This window comes from Electrona antarctica, assembly GCF_951216825.1.
Source record: "Electrona antarctica genome assembly, chromosome: 24".
NCBI lineage: Eukaryota > Metazoa > Chordata > Actinopteri > Myctophiformes > Myctophidae > Electrona > Electrona antarctica.
The window spans coordinates 15,694,730-15,712,927 of NC_136803.1; the positions used below are offsets into that span (position 1 = coordinate 15,694,730).

At 44.2% G+C, this 18,198-nt stretch overlaps 1 long non-coding RNA gene across 1 annotated transcript in view; it reads left to right on the top strand.

Annotated features, from left to right (window-relative positions):
* Nucleotides 1–18,198, top strand: part of LOC306917452 — a 97,656-nt gene that overhangs the window by 10,890 nt on the left and 68,568 nt on the right. The window contains exon 2 of the long non-coding RNA XR_013789182.1: nt 4,270–4,453. This is a non-coding gene — a long non-coding RNA (uncharacterized lncRNA). The remainder of the gene's footprint in view (nt 1–4,269; nt 4,454–18,198) is intronic.

Sequence of the window (18,198 nt, forward strand, 5' to 3'; positions counted from 1 at the left end):
AGGAGGAGTAGTTCTCCCCCAAAAATATCTTGTCACACGCATCCATGCCATGGTTGTCCCACACGAGCTGCCACAGTTTCGCATATCATGTGTCGGGGGGTTGAGCGATCAAAGTGACTAATGGCCAATGGCGAAACACATAACGGCTGTACGCCGTTGGTCTTTTTAGCAGAGTACGGCGGGTGGTGTGGGACAACCAACGCATGGATCTGTGTATTAATGGCAACTACCAATATTTACTTGACTTTACAGAAAAAACACGCTCAAAGTTTGACTAAAGCATTATAGCGCCCGTGACAGCTTTATATACCTTGCAGGCAAAACATTCCACTTTCCACCGTATGTCCCTCATTCCTCACACTCCACATTTTTAGTATAGCATCGTTTTCCCCACCTCGTGTGCTTAACCTCGCTATACGCGCTAACGTATGGTACACAGCCGCGCGACAGACGGCATCATCACTCCTCCTGTACATGCTCGCTTCTTTGTTAGTTTTTTTTCCGCCGGGCTTTTCTCTGCGCATCGCGTCGATAACAGGCAAAGTACACACAAGAGAAAAAGAAACTTTTGATGTGTCTGTTGTGCGTACGCGCTAGCTGCCGCTGCGGTGGCGCGCTTTCATTTGTCAGGGAAGTAGAACTCGGGGATGGCGAGGGGAAAGCACACGAGGGGTTTGGTGTTGACTGCTGAGAGATGTTACCAGCCAAACCTCATGAATAGTAAATCACTTGGAATTAATGAATCTGGAGCTCGATCCGTGCGCCGCTGCTGCTGCGCGCACGCACGCACGCACGCACGCACGCACGCACGCACGCACGCACGCACGCACGCACGCACATCCTCTGGGAGACGAGCGGTGCTGTGTATTGGACTGTTGGTGTCTGTTCACTATAGGGCAGTACTGGCTCACCCCCCATCTTACATCTGACAAAAGCTAATAGACCCCCCACATGTGCATACACACGCGCATGAACACACACACACACACACACAAACACACACACACACACACACACACACACACACACACCGATACAAGCTCATAGAACTGTGACCAAAGATCTGATATTTTCTGATGTATTTTATTTTTATTTATTTTTATTTTTGTATTCTTTTTATTTTTTTACATAATATGTTTGAAAGGGTATTTTTGACGATATGATGCTGAGCCCAAAATTGGGACATCAAGGTTGAAAGTGTATGAAAGAAAATGAGGATTTGTGGTCTGTCTATTCTCTGGGTTGGCGAATAGAGGAGCTGTGCGGACTGTTAGATCTATTCTCTTGGTCCAGGAAAGTGGTATAGGACAGTGGTTCTCAAACTTGTCAGTGACCCCCCCCCCCCCCCCCCCCCCCCCCCCAAAATAATCATATTGGAACTGGAGACATGGGGAAATAAAACACATATATTCAAAGATTTGCACACATTTTCCAGATTCTTCAAAAATAGCACATCTACAAGTTCAAAGTGACAAGCTAGGATCTTGTAGAGCTGCTATTTCTCCAATAGCCAAATAAATCAGAAATGACACACAGATGTTTTCCCGTTCTTAATGTGCTAAGCCTTTAGTTGTGCTGCTTGTAGCTCCGCTGCACTCCTGCACTAGTGTAAATGTCAGAGCATAATATGGCGGTGTGGAGAATTGATAAACCTTGCACAGCACACGCAGTAGATATGAATATGGTCGCTGTCGGGGAGGAAACCTTGTATGTCCAAAATAATTTTGTGCTGCGTGGCACACACTCTACGCTACTGTAGAAAGCTACAGGCTACCGTTCATTTTCAATGGAAGCCATGCAGCGACGTGGCGGTACAAAGCCACAGGCTACCATTCATTTTCAATGGAAGCCATGCAGCGACGTGGCGGTACAAAGCCACAGGCTACCATTCATTTTCAATGGAAGCCATGCAGCGACGTGCCGGTACAAAGCCACAGGCTACCATTCATTTTCAATGGAAGCCAGCGACATGAAGATACAAAGCTACATCCGACATTTGTAGTTGGTTCAGCTAGTTTCAACTTCAGCTACAAAGATATAAAGCTACTAAATGTGCTGTGTAGCTTTGTCTCTTTTGTATCTCCCAGTGTGATTGCAACATTATTTAGCCTACTTATCTGGATTCAAATAAAAAGCATCAAAAGTAGCAGATCTACTACAAGCTCGAAACGTGTCGCTTTGTGCCGCGTTTCGAGCTTGTGGATCTGCTACTTTTTATTTTTATATAATTCAAAATTGTATTTGTTTTTCAAAATCGTACAAAATCTAGGTTCAGTACAAAGCAGCATTACAACATACCTTACAGATAGCCAGTCCAAGAAACATAACAGTTAAAAAAAAAAAAAAAAAGAAGAAAAATAACAACAAGGAAATAATTTAAGGTTCATATACATCCAGAACTCATCCCATGTCTCTTTCATTTTGCTTTCTGCATCTACCCTGCCCAACATATATTCATATGTTATTTTGATCATTTCTTCATTCCATTCTTTAAGCCCAGGTGTTCTGGGGACCTTCCAATGACGCAACAGTATTGATGCTTCAGTGTGACGGCGCTGTAGTGTGAAAGTAGGACGTTGATTTACGAGAAAACATAAGTTAGAATATGGACATAAGAGGTTTCTGCCCGACAGTGACGCTATGCAAATTGCACCCATCCAGAAACACAGAGGAAGAGGCCAATCTGTCTATGGCCAGTTGCTCTAATGATCTGTGTACCGCTGTGCCGCTGATAATGCAGATTTAGAGACTGACAAATGAGCTCTGAGAGCCTAAATATGTGTTCTGCATATCTTTGCTGTCGGGCAGATCTAAATTCACAGGTTCATGTACTTTTTATTTGCATTGTAATCCCCGTAGGGGAATTTTAGATCGCCTCATATATGAACGGTTTGAAAAATATACAAATCACCCAGGCCGTTTCACTCATATGGATATGAATAATCAACTGACTGAGAGAAAGCGCTAATGTTACTGCTGCTGAATTAGTTAAAATTTAGTTTATATTTGATCAGTTCTGCATTTATGCCAAAGAGGTTAACAACCTCGTTTTAAACATTGTAATGCGATGGGATTGCGTGCTCAAAACGAATCGCTGTCTCGTTGTAAGCTTGTATAGTGGCTATTTTCGCCGGTGCATAAAAACATGGTACTGTGGAGCATAAAATAAGGCATAACAATGAATTGAAGTCGTTGGATTGAAGTGAGCAAATCCTCCTGCTCAAAGTTTCCTTTCTTATTTTGTTGTAGTTGAGGGTATAACCAAACGGATCAGAGCAAACATCTCTGTGATTTTAGTTACAGTGAGCGGTGCCCGTTGGACGGCCTACTTGGAACGATGCAAGTTGGAAATGCATGCCCCACCCAGATATTATACGTTGGAGCCTCTAGAGCGGCGACTGTTGGGCACTGGCCTACTTGGAACGATGCAAGTTGGAAATGCATGCCCCATATATAGTTCTTTGTCAGGCATGCCCAAATATGGAGTATATACAGACGTCAGAATGATGTCAGAACAGGCCAGCTCCATATATGGACCATGGGCAGGGGCCCTGTGCAGAGCCCAGGTAGAGGCCTTTTTGTGGCGGCCGACTCGACACCGGCCTCTGGAACGGGTGTGTCGAATTTGAAGTCGGTGGGGCGAACCTTTCTCCAGTTACAGTTGGATTACACACAGACAGACAGACGTACAAACAGACGCACAGAGACTTGGTGCATTTATAGATAGATAGATGGATAGATGGATATTCAATCCACTCACACTTAGCTAAGGTACACTCCACTTGATACGTTAGACTGATTCTAACTTTTCTCTGCTGCCACTCCTTTGATACAATGTTCTTTCAGACAGGGAGTGAGTGACGCCGGCGTTGTCGCCTCCGTCAGCTCCAGGTCTGCTCATGAGGGGCATGGGACGCGCAACGGAAAAAATAAATAAAAAAGTTCACCACAATCCAGGTCTAGTCGCCCGCGGGCATATTTCACAGGACCGCGCCCGTGAAAATGCGCTTGCGTAATTGGCCCTCAATTTCTCAGCGCGTCCAAAATAAACGCACACCTCTCATTGAAAATGCATTACTGGGCGCGTCAGTCACTCCCCATCTGAAAAGGACTTTAGACCGATTTTTACATTTCTCTGCTGCCACTGCAAGTCTTAAATAAATTGACAGGGCAGAGAGCCCTATAGACTGCAAAAGTGGAGGACATTGAGTATTTTGTTGACCCTAAGTAGCTCTGCGGTTTCTTTCTTTCTTTCTTTCTTTCTTTCAGCAATTATGGAGGATCCAGCCATCTGACTGGAGAGACACTGCTGGCGGGCTGCATGGTCAGAGAACAAACTAGAGAGAGAGAGAGGCCTCCATCTCTCTCTGATTGAGTTCCAAAGTTTCACCCTGGCCATCACTTTACACACACACTTTACAAACTGATGGAGTCAAGTAGAAGACAGCTCAAGGTAGGAAGATGTGCTTTGCTGCTGCTGCTGCTGCTGCTTGTGTTGTCTGCTGTGTATGTTCAGGCATTGCTGTCATAATATTCCCTGTGACTGGGTGGCATGTCTCATGTTCAGTGACTGTTTCTGGTGACTGGTTCAGTGGCTTGTTTCAGGAATCTATAGTGTGTGTTGTGTTGTGTTGTGTTCTGATATTGGAGGTAGTGAGTTGTGACAGGCTGGGTGACAACAGTATTGGTCACTTCTATTAGCCTATGTATAGCCTCGGTACCCACCCAGGCGTTTGTTTTTGTTCGCATTCGGCTCAAAAAGAAAAGCGTGGGGAAACGCATTGGTCCAAGTCCAGCCCACGTCCTTGTATTTCGCTAACCAATAACGCTTCAAAAAAGAAAAATTGTGTGGCTTTTTCTGCCTTTGATAGGTTGAAAGTAGACTCACATAGACCGTAAGCCTATAGTGCCCAGACGGTTGAGCTAACCGTCCGGGCCTCTCTGCTGTTTTCTATGCAGGATTCTAAACTACGTCCATCTCTAGACAAAGACACGCCCATGGTAACGCCCCGCCGCGCTTTGTGATGTGTAAACTTGAAAAATGATTGTTAAAAAGTATAATAGTATTAGTTTACTATAATCGGTGAACCAATAGGAACCACTGCCATGCACACGCCGGCACCAATAGGAGCCGCCTTGTACTCGCTGGCACCCGCCCCTCTAGACCAGAAACCACACAGGCTGGGCCACCCGCCCCTCTAGACCAGAAACCACACAGGCTGAGCCACCCGCCCCTCTAGACCAGAAACCACACAGGCTGAGCCACCCGCCCCTCTAGACCAGAAACCACACAGGCTGGGCCAGGCTGGTCTATGTGTGACTTTGATATTGATATCCAGCTTTCTTTTCGTGTTTCACTGTTTTGCCAGCAACGTATGTACAAATATAATTATGCTCATGTACTGTATATGCATTTCTGCCAATAACAACGTCACAGCGGCACACCACGCTGGAGTGGAGTTGGGCACTGTGTGAATTCTACATATTTAAATAACAAACAATATGTTGCATCAAGTCAGCCTTAAAGATTAGCTTGGATTCCCCATCGATGATCAACAATAAAAATAATGTTGAATAAATAAAATCACACCCGTGTGAAGTGAGCAACTCCTGGGGGGTCCCCGGAACATCCAGACCCCCAGGAACGCACCCAGGGGCCGGGTCGATTCCGGCGAGAAATGACAGAGTTACCGTGTGGGGCTCCCTCTACTGTACCCTCTACTGTACTGTACTGTACTGTCACTACTGTACTGGCACACCCGAAATCATCATATATACAGTTAATATGTGCATGCGTGCGTGTGTGTTTATGTGTGTGTTAAGTTGCGCACAGATGGTGAAAAACAACCATGCTATTTTCGCGCTCATACCCACCCAGCCAGGCACCCAGCCAGCCAGGCACCCAGCCAGGCAGCCAGCCACACACATAGCTCCGTAAGGTAGTTGTTGCACCACTCTAAACATTTTCAATATTGACTGGGAACTCAGACTGAGTTTTGTTTTTGGACACGGCTCTCTCTCTCTCTCTCTCTCTGTCTCTCTCTCATGCTCTCTCTCTGCTCATTTCAGTAACCCCAAACCCCAACCACACCCGTCCACAAGACACTCGCATCCCAAATGGGCATTCGAAAACCAAACCGCACGCCGTTTCTTCTTTCCTTTCGAACCGGGGAGGTTGAAAATGCAAAGCGATTAATCTCGGCCGACCGGGTGCCATTTAAGATAAATTCCTGAATTATTTATGAAGTTCTCCCTTTCTCTTTTTCTTTTTCTTAGCCCAATAGCCTCCAAGTGGGGGGGGGGGTTGGCGGTGGTGGTGGCGACGCGGGATAGGGGAGGGGGGTCTAATAGATGTGGGAAGGGCTGCGTGATGGAGCCATTAGCGGGGGCTCGTGTTCACAGCATCAATTAACCTTACACGGTTTTAGCATTAGCCTTGCGGGGGCCTTTCGCTCCCGCCAGGGCTGAGGGATGAACACTCAAACGGAGAGTGGTGGATGTTGAGGCGCACAGCTCAGTAGACCATCTTCTTTTGGTCACAGGCCCGGCATGTCGCCGCACGCAACACAGCCCGATTTGTGAGCTGTTTTCAGTGCGTGACAGTGTGCAAAGTAAAAGAGTATAAGAGTATAAAATCTGGCGTAAGGAAATTAAGACTTTTTGCTGAGAATCTTGCTAAGCACACAAACCCATGCTGAGACAGTACACGGTAAAAAATGTATCTTGAGTGTTAATTTAATTTTGAGCATGTTAAAAAATGGATACGTATGATCCAAATAGTATTTTAATGAGCCTATTGTAAAGTGAAACACACAAATCTAGTATCACTAAAAACATATTACAGAATATTTGATTATTTACCATCAGTTTTCCAGTTACATGTAACTGTGACCCTTCTACTTAATGATTAATAACTAACTTATGGCGTTCAGAAACGTGCTGTGCATTTAGTTTTTTCATAGTGTTCAGTCTAATGAAACTCACTCTCTCGCTGAGCTGGTCTTTCTTCCACACATCAACATGGGGCATAGTGTGCATGGCTTTGGCTTGTGAAGACCACGGTCACTTCAGTGTGGAAAGTAACCAAGTACATTTATTAAGTACAAAATGAAGTACTGTACTTGAGTACAATGTTGAGGTACTTTTACTTTACTAAAAGTGTATCCAATTTCCAATACTTTATACTCCACTCCACTACATCTCAGAGGCAAATATTGTACTTTTACTCCACTACAATTATTTGATTTAGTTAATAGTTGCTTACTAGATTTTGATTATCATTTCAAAACATAAATGATCCACTTTGGCCTTATTTTAACGTTGGCTATATTAAAATACCATTGCATATATACTTTTACCTAAGTAAAGAATACTTTTCCCACCACTCTTAGGCTGAGCTCAGCTCAGCAGCTGTTGGCCATGCACTGAGGTTAGGCCCTCTTACTGATGTACTGTTGAGTTTTAAGTGTGTGGGTGTAGGGAGGTTAGGGTTAAGGATCTGAGCAGGGTCTTGATTCATGCACATTTGCAATTGCCCTGCGGATGCATTTCGGATCTGGCCCAGTTTCTCACGAATCACGATATGAGGGGGGCTGGATTAATGCAGGTCTAGTGTGGTCCCAAACTGTGGAACAAACTCTCTATTGCAGTTAGAACTGCAGACCCAATTGTCTGCCGTAATCTGAAGACTCGCCTGTTCAGAGTCGGACTCCCCCTTAGCACTTGCCTCGACGATCTTTATAGTGTGTATGTATATATATATATATATATATATATATATATATACACCACACACACACACACACACACCTTTCTATGATATTGTTTTGAATGATGCTAGGTTCTTGGTTTATGATCCTATACACACGCACACGCAACAGAAATTAAAATTTCTACACTCATGCGCACGCGCACATACACACGCACGCACGCGCATGCACACACACACACACACACACACGCCCTGGTAAGTTTGCTGTCTCAGCCTTGCAGAGTGTTGCCGTATAAAGTGGAATTGAATAAGACCGCTGTGGGGGAGGGGGGGGGGGGGACTTGGAGGGGGTGATGGGTTTGTTTCTCGAAACAAGCTTTTTCACAGAACAGAATTGTGCAGCAAGGTGTGTGTGTGTGTGTGTGTGTGTGTGTGTGTGTGTGTGTGTGTGTGTGTGTGTGTGTGTGTGTGTGTGTGTGTGTGTGTGTGTGTGTGTGTGTGTGTGTGTGTGTGTGTGTGTGTGTGTGTGTGTGTGTGTGTGTGTGTGTGTGTGTGTGTGTGTGTGTGTGTGTGTGTGTGTGTGTGTGTGGCTCAAAATACATATTCAAATGAGGAGGCTCGTATAGCTGGAGCCTAATGAGACCTAATTAAGAAAAGAAAGCACTTTAGTCAAGAAAAAACAACAACGTAATTGCACGTGTGAAGCATGGTAGAGAGCAGTACGGTGTCAGCACAGTTTCTCACATCACCGATGTCGACTCGAAACCTTGTAAACCGTTCCTTTTGTATTGTCCGATACATTTGTGAAATAGAAGTAGTGATAATAGCTTGTAGATCGAGCTTGTACATTGGCTATTTACTAGTATTGAATTAAGTTGAATTCTGGAGATACGAGGTTTGCACCCCCGACAGCGCACAGAATGACACCAGCTGTCGGTCGGTTGGTTGGTTGCTGGGCATGGTGTTAAATTATAGCCTTGAAAAGGACCCCAGGTTGGTGGTATAGTATAGTGTAGCTGCTAGCAGCATGCATGCAGCGCGCACAGTGTGGCTGGCCAAATGAATGTACTCAGAGAAAGGGCCCGTACAGGCACAAGATCGATATCAATTAGACTGCTAATGTCTTTCACTCTGCGCACAAGTTGGTTTTGCTGTGAACTTCAGCGGGTTGAAGTTAGTGCGGCACGCCGCAAGACTTTCAAGGTGTTCCTTTGCCACAGCAATGGCTCCCTACACACACACACACACACACACACACACACACACACACCCAATCTCCCTTTCTCTCACGCACATGCCAAAACCCTAACCTAACCCTAACCGCACGCGGACGGCACAGTGGTATTTAACCTGCCACGGGTTAGTTTTAACACATGTCGGAAGCCACATGTGATTTTAAACCCGCAGCATAGGTTAGTTTTAACCCGCAACAGGAGGCACGGGTGATTTTTTATCTCGCAGCACGTGATACTTTCGGGAGTGACAGTGTTGTCGGACTAATGACTGTAGGACTGTTGGTTGTGAACGCAGTGAGCACTAACTATGAGACCTAGCAGAACGTGTGTGTGTGTGTGTGTGTGTGTGTGTGTGTGTGTCTGTCTGTGTGTGTCTGTGTGTCACGCTGTAACACCACCCGAATAAAAAGGGAATTAAAAAAAAAACCTTTAAAAAGTACGTAATTTATTCTAATTGTTATTGCAATGTACGAGCTGCGTTCGCTTCCCGCGTTCGCGCGTCTTACTTGTATGTCTAACCAAAGTACAGTATGTACCCCACGGACACGTGCCTCTGACACCAGACTGATTACACCTCAAATACATACATCAATAATAGGATCTATTACATCGCTGTACCCAAACTGTACATCATTCGGTGTTCATATATTTGAACGGGTAAGGACTAGTATTACAAAACATACATTACGCACTTAAGCCCTGTATACATTTCGGTCATTTGAAAATAGCGGATCTACAAGCTCACAATCATGGTGAGCTTGTAGATCTGCTATTTTCAAAAGATGTTCATACATTTGAAAACTTGAAATTCTGCCTAATGAGTACTTTTACTTTTGGTACATTGTGATGCCAATACTTTTGTACTAGTACTTCTATATTGCAGTATTGGTACCTTTTTAATTAAAAGAAATGTACTTATTCCACCACTGAGTGCAGAGGACAAATGCTACGGTTGTGCAAATGCACCATGGCAAAAAATAGATACAATTGTCATTTTCATTATAATATCCCAGGATTTATGACTGTGTTCTCATAATGACGCTAGCCACGGAGATGGCTGCACTCTGCTACCTCCATGTGAAATGCTGTACACAGTGGTTCTTAAAGTTTTTTGGCTTCAGTACCCTATCGCACACCTAGCAATCAGGCGTATGCACAGGCGCGTAGGCCAGTGGACATCAAAGAAAGCAATAAGGTACACCCGCACACTGTGTATCTGCTCGGCACAAGAGTATTGTCTTATTTAATGAAGCAACGTTTCGGTCACTAGGGACCTTCCTCAGGCTTCAGTACCCTAAAGTGAACTATATATATATAGTCACACTCGTGTGAAATGAGGTCTGAGAGCGTCTTTTCTTGCTTTTTTGTTTTGCTTTTTTCCGTTCTTAATAAATATATAAATGAATTCTACTTTTTAACTTGAGTGCCTGATGCTATGAATGAACGATAAACGAACCCTTTGAAGAATATACTGAAGAACATAACGTTACAAATAAGAAAAGGAGTGGAAGACTTTAAACTAGAGCATCCTGAGCACATTTACGTTAAACCAGTGGTTCCCAAACTTTTCATGTCAAGGACCCCCAGTTTGACATGCATTAGGCTCCGGACCCCCATTTAATGGCATTTCTATCTCTGGGACCCCAATTTATATTGTAAAATCAATGTTAATTTAACTCGGAGTGCACAAATGGAACCAAACCGGTCTGTTTGGTTCCATTTGTACGCTCTCAGAGTTACAGACCCATAAGGGTCCATTTGGTTCCAAACTATCATTTAGCTGGGGACCCCCTGGAACTCCCTCAAGGACCCCTGGGGGTCCCACTTTGTGAACCACTGCGTTGTCCAGTTATTTTCATTTTGCACTTTTCTCTCACGTACCCCCGTGTAGTACATCTGTGTACCTTTAGGGGTACACGTACACCCCAATGTGAGAACCACTGCTGTACCACCCTGGGCAAGACCTACGCTGAAAAGACTATCATCGGAAGTTGCGGGATTTTAGCGGAAGTATCTCCCAAGATGCTTTACAAATCAGTTTACAATCTCCGCGAATGAAACAAGTGTTGTGATTGGTCGGGAAAATATCGTATCCGGGGGAAATACATTTGATGGATGTTCCGGAGGATACGTCCGCCGATAGCTTCTTTGCCTTACGTTGTGACCAGGCTCTTCTTTTCGCAGAAAAGTAAGCCTGGGACCGAGGCTACTGCTGTACAGAATGAGCTTCAGGTGAAGTGGAACAACATTGGCTCACTTCCAGCTTGTTCATCTTTGATGAACAATCGAGGTGCAGGGAACTGTTCGTTCTTTTTTCCTTCTTCTTGTTTGTGACCACAGGTTGGTTTGATGCTGTGTGTAAATGGTCGTGTTTGTGCATCTGAAACTTTCCTTATGTGCCATCGACGACTCCTTGCCAAATTCATTTTGTTTTAGCTCAGTGAGTTTTGATTTCTTCAGTTTATTTCTCCCATAAGTATTTAACTGGCTGTACCGCTCTTGTTTGACTGTGCAGAAAAATGATTTAAGCCTTTATAGAATTGGTGGAAAGTACATTTTCCTAAGAGGTGCTTTTACTTTAATGTGTCAATTTTTCAATACTTTATACTTACCGGCGTACATCTCAGGAGCAGATATTGGACTTTTCCACTCCACTACAATTTATTTGTATCCTCCTTGCCTTCATCAGGAAGAGGTTTTTTTTTTTTTGCATCAATTCTGTCACCCAGTTGTACCAAAGAGCACCTTGTCTGGCCAAACGGATGCACTCCTTCTAAAACAATAAATATGTTGTGTTTTTAGACACAGAGGTGTATGAGAGAGAGGTAGCTCCAGGCATGAAAGGTGCCATCATGCCAATTCTTACTTTGTTTTGAATAACGAGACTTCTACTCGTAATGTCTACCACCGTATTGGACATTAGTTTGCAACGTCTCAGCGCCTACAGGACACCAGATGAGCCTTGCATTAACTCGTTCTGGCTGCCGGACCCCATGGGCTGGAAACATTTTGGGGTCCTCCATCAGCGCATTGATTCTGTCGGCTCTGTTATACAGTACTCTGTCCATTACGCCTGGGCCGGGCTCTTTGGCTGGAGTCCTGCTGTACTGCATCCAGCCCAAATGGTGTGCTGTCCATTTGGGCTGGCCTTGCTTTCATAGGCCACACACACACAGCGAGATGTGGAGTGCATCTCCACACTATCAGGGTGATATAACCTTGTACAATATGTTTCGAAACCATTACTTTTCGAGTGTGTGTGTGTGTGTGTGTGTGTGGGTGTGGGGGGGGCAGGCTCTCAAAATGTGAATTTTGCTGCCCCCCGAAGTTGTGGGGCACCAATCAGGACCCAGCAAATATGCCCTATACTGCAGTGGTTCCCAAACTTTTTCATGTCAAGGACCCCCAAATTGACACTAATTAGCCCGCAGACCACCATTTGAAAATATATGCAAGGGACCCCCATAAGAGAAGATGTTTAGCATTGTTTTTTTCAACCCGTTTATTTTCAAGGACCCCCAGTTTGACATGCATTAGTCTACGGACCCCCATGTAATGGCATTTCTATCTCTGGAAACCCCATTCATATTTTAAAATCAATGTTAATTTAACTCTTGAGAGTGTGCACGGCAGCACAGGTCCATTTGGTTCCATTTGTACACTCTCAGAGTTACAGACCCACAAGGGTCCATTTGGTTCCAAACTATCATTTAGCTGGGGACCCCCTGGAACTCTCTCAAGGACCCCTGGGGGTTCCCCCGACCCCACTTTGGGAACCTCTGCTATACTGTATACGCAATGTATTGCTCTCCCAAAAAGGCTGGCTTGTTCAGACATGGCAAACTCTGCCACTCTGGTATGGGTAACAATGTAGTTGCTAAACTGTTTAAGTTTAAGTTTAACCTATTCTGACCTGAGATCAGATTCTAAAAATGTCTTCTACATCCTGACAGTTTTCTGAAAAAGCTATGTTTCTATGTCGTTCTTCGATTTTTCAAAAATAGCAGACCTACAAGCTCGTAGCGCGCCACTCGGTGGCGCGCTATGAGCTTGTAGATCTGCTATTTTTCAATAGCTAAAGCATAACACAATGCTAACACCAAAAGGGGTCCCCGCCCGAAATGGGTTAAAGCAAGACTTTCAGAAACAAAATGCTTTTGTGTCGAGAAAATCAATTTGGACCGCTGCACAGGAATAAAATGTTGTACATCTACTGTCTATTTTCTTTACATCTCCACCAAATGATGTGTTCTGAAGCAAAAAAGAAGAAGCAAACATGAAAAGAACTGTGATTTCTCCTGCTCTTTTTCTCCCCATGGTGAATACAGAATGAGGAAGGGCAGATTGAGGCGAGGCGAGGCAGGCCAGTCAGTCAGTCTGTCTGTCATCCGACATCTCTTTGATAACCATAGTTAATGAATGGAGGCTGTGTTCAAATGTGCTGCAAATGAGTGTCTGGCTCAGTGTCTTCCCAACACTAGGTCAGGACACACTTTTGGGGGGGGATTGTGGATCCATTTTTATAGGTCACATTTTTTCATTGTTATTTTTTTCCTGCAGTTTCCTGCAATTTGTGGTGTTATTATTTCCTCAAAAGGTAATGAATGGAGGTGAATGGAATGGAAAAGTGCTGCAAATGAGTGTCTGTCTGGCTCAGTGACCACTGGGCCAGGAGTCAGGACACATCTTTTGGGGGGTTGAGGAACCAATTTTATTTTAGGGCTCCGTGCCCCCTTTTGAAGAACCTTGTTCTAGATCTAGTCGTATATGTCTCCACCAAATTATGTTTTCTGAAGAAAAAGGGGAACAAAAAGAAAAATAGGGCTGCTTGGGTTCAAGTTGTTTATATTCCACTTTAACAATATGAAAACAGTCAAATTCATTGTGTCTGTGGCCAGTGGCGATACACACATTAACACAACATAAACATTATAAATGGGTGCAAGTTGATGCTGCATGCTCTTGTTGGCGTGTTTGTGAATAATGGAAATAACTTGGACGCAAGCTGTTCCCTAGCAACACAGTTCCACTGTCAAGGTCTGTTGTGCAACGTATATTATGTCTGAGGCGTGATGTGTGTGTGGTGTGGTGTAAAGAAAAAGTGCTATTTTGAGGTGCATGTACTTGAGTATATACATTTTTGATTCTAACTAAATCTCAAAGGCAAGGCATGTACTTTTTACTCCATTACAAATATTTGACGGGGTTTCACCACGTCTCAACTCTCAACCCATGTTTAGGCTGGCCCTGTGCATCTCAGGAACTGTTTTCTTTGTCCGTTTGTCCCACGCTTTATTATATTCTGCAAGTGTGAATAGTGCCAGTGCCTTCCTTCCATTAGTTACAAGTATACTTTGCAGATTTAGATTATTAGGCTATACCAGTAAGACCCCCGGAGGGCAAGAAGTGTGTACACATCCGCCTGGGTGACGGCAGACTGCTGGGCGAGTGCTGGCACTTTTGGCATGGGGGGTCAGATCAACATATGGAATTAATTCTGCACTGGCTATATATGGACCATGTCTTGAGTGTACAGGGTTTGATGAGGTCAAGCCAACATATGGAATGTCAGGTCAGCTCCATATATGGAGATCTAAGGGTGGCAGCGGGGGCAGTGTCTTGTAGAGTAATGGCCGGCTCTATACAGATCTAGGTGATGATCCGGTCTTCTCCATGTATGGCTATCCAGGGTTAGATGAGGTCAGTGTTGTGATCTTCATATGGAGACGGCAATGTATGCAGCGTGTCACGAGGCGTGACGGACTGACGGACATAGATGGTGGCGTGACGTGTCACGAGGCGTGATGGGCTGACGGCCATATCTGGTGGCGTGACGGATCGACTGACGGACTGACATGTTTTGCAGGTTTTCATAGTAATCTGCGACCTATGGTCACAATAACAACTTAAGCGCTATTTATACACTTTGCCCATTTACACTTTGCATCACGACACGTTTCGAGCTTGTAAATCAGCTATTATTATTTTTATTACTTGTTTTACTAGATTTTCAAGACGTTAACGCGAGGCAACAGTGTGCCTCGCAGGTCCGGATGGTACATTTGTGATGTCAACCCACCCTCTAGGCAATTTTAATAGGCTGGATGTGACATATTTTGTAAGATTTTAATACTTTTATCTGGGTACCGTAATATATTTTGATGAAGGGGAAAAAAACTATACTTTACTTCTTACTGGAGTGAAAATTTGCAGGCCTTTTACTCACTACAGTACCTGTGTGCTTGCGTGTGTGCTTGCGTGCGCGTGTTACCCACGAGATGTAAATCAAGTGAATTGGCATTTTGACTGATCTATCATATGAGACAGCCAGCCAGCGTCTGAGGTTAAATTTGGTATTGAACCAGCCCGGGGCTAATATCATCCATCGTTTGAACGCGCGCAGCCCGAGCAGTCAGACCTGCTGATTACATCAATCACTGTATCGTCTGCTCACAGCTAATCACTCAGCAGAGACTTCCACCGTTCAACCATGTCCGACTGCAGAGCAAAACCACCATGCTATCATTACAGGCCAGCCGCTCCCAACCGGTGTGATGATGGGCATGACGACTGGGCCTCCAAAGAATTAGCAAAACTATACGATGTTTTATGCAGTGTTGATTCTGTCGACAAAAAATGTTGTCGACAGAATTTTTTCACTGATTAAAAACTGGGGTTGTCCCGATCTGGGACAACCCCAGTTTTCTTTATTGTTAATGGCATTTAATGTATGTGTTAGGGACAAGATGACGTATTTTTAATGTTTGTTTAAGGAAAAACAAACATTAAACCTTTTATATAGGAGGGGCTAGCGCCCCTCAAAAATATAAATATCGGATGTGGAAAAATTGGTATCGGCAGATACTCAAAATCAAATCGGATCGGGAGTAAAAAAAAACGTGATTGGGACATCAGGAAAAAAATCAATCTTCTCTTTGGTCTTCCTCTAAGGCAGGGGTTCTCAACGTTTTTGGCCGGGGACCCCCGGAAATGCTTTGGCAATATCTCGGGACCCCCGCCCCGCCCCCTCCCGACACCCAATATAAATTGACTGCTACAATAACCTTAACCCATTTTGGGCGGGAACCCCTTTTGGTGTTTTAAGCATTATGTTATAATTTAGCTATTGAAAAATATCAGATCTACAAGCTCATAGCGCGCCACCGAGTGGCGCGCTATGAACTTATAGGTCTGCTATTTTTTTTAAATCGTGAAAAATAAATTTAAAAAAAATCTTTTTTTTTTTGAAAATAATTTGGGGACCCCCTAAAATAATTTGGCGACCCCCCCGAGGGGTCGCGACCCACGGGTTGAGAACCCCTGCTCTAGGGCAGGCCTCCTGCCTGGCAGTTCCAACTTCAACATCCTTCTACCGATATACTCATCCCTCCTCTGTACATGTCCAAACCATCTCAGTCTGGCCTCTCTGGCTTTATCTCCAAAACACCTGACTTGCGCTGTCCCTCTGATGTACTCGTTCCTGATCCTATCCAATCCTTGTTACTCCCAGAGAGAACCTCAACCTCCTCCTTCAGGACAACTCCATTTTCCTTCCATCTGCACCATGATAAAACAGCTTGAACCCTAGCTGCTCCTACGCTTCTGGCCTTGCTACCTTTCCACCTGGTCTCCTGGACACACAGTACATCCACCTTTCTCCTTTTGCATTATATCAGCTAACTCTCTAGCTTTTCCTGTCATAGTCCAAACATTCAAAGTCCCTAATCTCAGCTCTAGACTCTTGCCTTTATTCTTCTCTCTCTGCCTGCGGACACGCTTTCTTCCTCTCCTTCTTTGACCAACAGGAACCCAATTTCCATCAGTACCCTGTCTGTTAACCAGGGACGGATTAACCCCCACGAGGGCCCCTGGGCCGGTAAGATTTGCAGGGTCCCCATAGCACGCGTGCGCGTGACATTTTAGTGTTTTTCCGTGTTTTTATCATCTTTTTAACCTAAATTTAACAAAATCAACAGCCAATGAAGGGCCCTAGGAGCCCTTTTCAGGGCGTCAAACCTAGTACCTCACGGTCCAATTTCCCTGAAGGGCCCCTGAGAGCCAAGGGCTCCTGGGCCACGGCCCCACTGGCCCAATTGCTAATTTGTCCCTGCTGTTAACAGCACAGAAGGCGGACGTTGTTAACCCGGGCCTCGACCGATCCGGTATGGAAGTTATTGAGTTGATTTGCATTTGCATTTCATTTGGCTTAGGTTTTACGTCGGATGCCCTTCCTGACACAACCCTCTGCATTTACACTGGTTTGTGCAACAAAATAAACAAACAACAAAAATATGATAAAGTCTAAATGCAAAAAGCAAATGTTAAGGTCCTTGCGGACTGGACGCATTTTTCAGAAAACCGGCGGAAACATACTGCTAAAAATCCAGTGTGCACGGGGACCTTAAAGTGTGTTTCTGAGTGGGACGGGCTGGGAGGAGCCAGGCAACACATAATGCATTGTGTTTTCTGCTTGGTTAAACTTTGCTCGAGTATTGTTCAGTTTATATTTATATTTATATTTTGCATATGCAAACACTCTCCCACACAGAGCAAGAGGTGAGGAACAAGCACCATATTGTACACATGAAGATAACATACTTTCAAATCAATATTGGCTGTTTGGTGAAGACTCTAAGGAGTCGAAACATTTTATTCGTATTGACTTGAATAAAGTACCCTGATTTTATATCGGCCCTCTTCTTTTTTTTCTTGTAGTGCTTGGAACAACCTTCTTTCTTGCCAGCACTAGTAGTTGGGAAGGAGAAACAAACATAATCGTTTCTGACAGGCAGAAACATATTATTTTCACTTTTTAACTTTTCAAGTTTTTTCCCCCATAAATTAACATCCTACTTCATCCTAAAAAAGCAGATCTACAAGCTTGAAATGTGGCATGGAGCGACATGTTTCAAGCTTGTAGATCTGCTACTTTTGCTATTTTTGAATTTGAATCCTGAAAAGAGCTTGTAGGTCTGCTACTTCTGCTATTTTTGTCAAGAGACAATGATCATATTAAGTTTTTATAAACTAAAAGATTTAAAGGGTGTCTATCAGTCAATAATCCTTGCACATGAGGCCACAGTGCTAGTAGGTCAGCCAGCAGCGGGAGAGGAAAAACAACTTAAAAAAAAACGTTCGGAAACTGTGATTGTTGGCAAGCCATAATTTAACCACTTATAGGTAGGTTGTTAAAAGGTTAAGTCATTATGTTCTCATTTCTGAGGGAGTACCGATTTATTTTGTGTGGGTGTG